Raw genomic sequence first — 1,819 nt, 5'->3', positions numbered from 1 at the left:
AATAAGTTTTATGAAACATAAAAATATCACAAGCAAAAATCCATCTAATTTTGTATACCGATTGACAGAATGAACGTTACTATAACACACTGCAGATGAACATTAACACAAAAAGTCCGGAAAGTCTGCTAAATCAATGCTCGCAGACTCGGCTGCGCGCTCCGAGGGTGGCAATGCTGAGTGAAAGAGTCAAGCACAAAAGGACCAATTCTGTATGAGTCCACTGCTGTAGAATCAAGCAGCAAAATGGGCACAAGCCCAGGCTTGTGAGGCATCTAGGATGTTGACTAGAGGGCCAGACAGTCTGGCAGAATGCCTGAACGTGCCAAGGAATCATATACCATCCACTCCAGGTAAGTATTTAGAAGGACACTAGGGTGGAGGGCGCCTCACTTCAGCTGAGATCAAATGGTCAAGGGAGGGGAAATGGTGGAGTGTAAGGTAAGGCTGACACATGAATCTTTGATGAGCTCCAGAGACAGGTAGACAGCCCTATCAGAGGAGGAGGGATACAGAAGAGAAGAACAATTTAGGAGAGGGGAAATAGAACAACACATGGGGGAACATAATGGCTTATCTGTTGATATGAAAAGAGGTACGACTGACTGCCAGGTGTGGGAAACAATGAGGGAAAATGCTTTGGGGGACACTAGGGATGGAGTGCCTTCGGAGTTATGGACTGGAGGGACCACATTGAATTTCTAACAGTTTTATAATTTCTCTATAGTAACATCTCAAGTGCAGGATCCATTTCTTGCTTGAGTTCTTTATAACTAGCGTTTGACATTCAGAGTTGAGTTAGGTCTTTTCAAAACGAATGATACTAATAGTTTTCTTGTCTATTGATTCATGTACCTGAGCATACATATTATGTAGATATGGTTATTAGATAGCCACTTGAAATCTAATAAAATGCTAATTCATGAATGGGTTTAGACATCTCTGTTTTTGCAAAAGAGAAAGAACAAGGTACTTCAGAATTCCCCTCATGAACCAGAGTTTGAAAGACATTTATTTTGTTTTTCAACATGTTAACTAAGCGATTTGCACTATCTTGGGCCAGCTTTGCTCAAATTTCATAAATATTTTGGTAATAACTGTCAGCAGCATGAATTTCTAGCTGAGTCAGTATATATTTATGCAAAGATTAAAATAGATTGGGTTATTGCTTCCAATTTTTTTGTGATTCACTTTGTTTCCCAAATTGATGCTGAACGCAGCTGCATTTGGTATGACAGACTCCAAGTTATTGGGATGTCACTAGACCTTCTCTTTCAATTGCCAAAGAAGGTAGAAAAGAGGGTAGATTACATAATACAAACATATTTTTTATCTATCAGGAAAATCCCTTTTGTTCTTTATTTTAGTACTTATATGACTAGTTTAAACATTTAATATTTCATTTAACTTAAATTGTGCTTGGGTACAATGCCATAATTTTCCTAAAATTGACCCAATGCATGCCTTCAGTGATTTTAAACCAAGCAGTATTCCTTTGCTCTATCCGACAAGTACTTGATCCATGTACAAATTCCAAGTAAGAACAATGAAATGTTCTCAAATTCCCATTCTTTTCAAGGTTATCTGTAATTTGTTATGATTCACACAAATGCCTTGATTCAATCAATAAAACACAAATCTTTCTGGTATTCTCTGTTTTGAGCCATGATCCATCTGACATTAGCAATGATATATATCTTGTTCCACATACTCTTCAGAATCTGGGCCAAACCTCTGGCAATTCCCTATCAATGTACTGCTACAACCTTATGCATAGTGTTGAAACTGCCTGTGATAGGATGATATTTATTCCCATATA

The sequence above is a fragment of the Echinops telfairi genome, unplaced genomic scaffold, assembly GCF_000313985.2.
Source record: "Echinops telfairi isolate 266 unplaced genomic scaffold, ASM31398v2 ScPeMD7_443;HRSCAF=831, whole genome shotgun sequence".
Taxonomy (NCBI): Eukaryota; Metazoa; Chordata; class Mammalia; order Afrosoricida; family Tenrecidae; genus Echinops; species Echinops telfairi.
Note: the sequence above shows the minus strand (reverse complement) of the source record.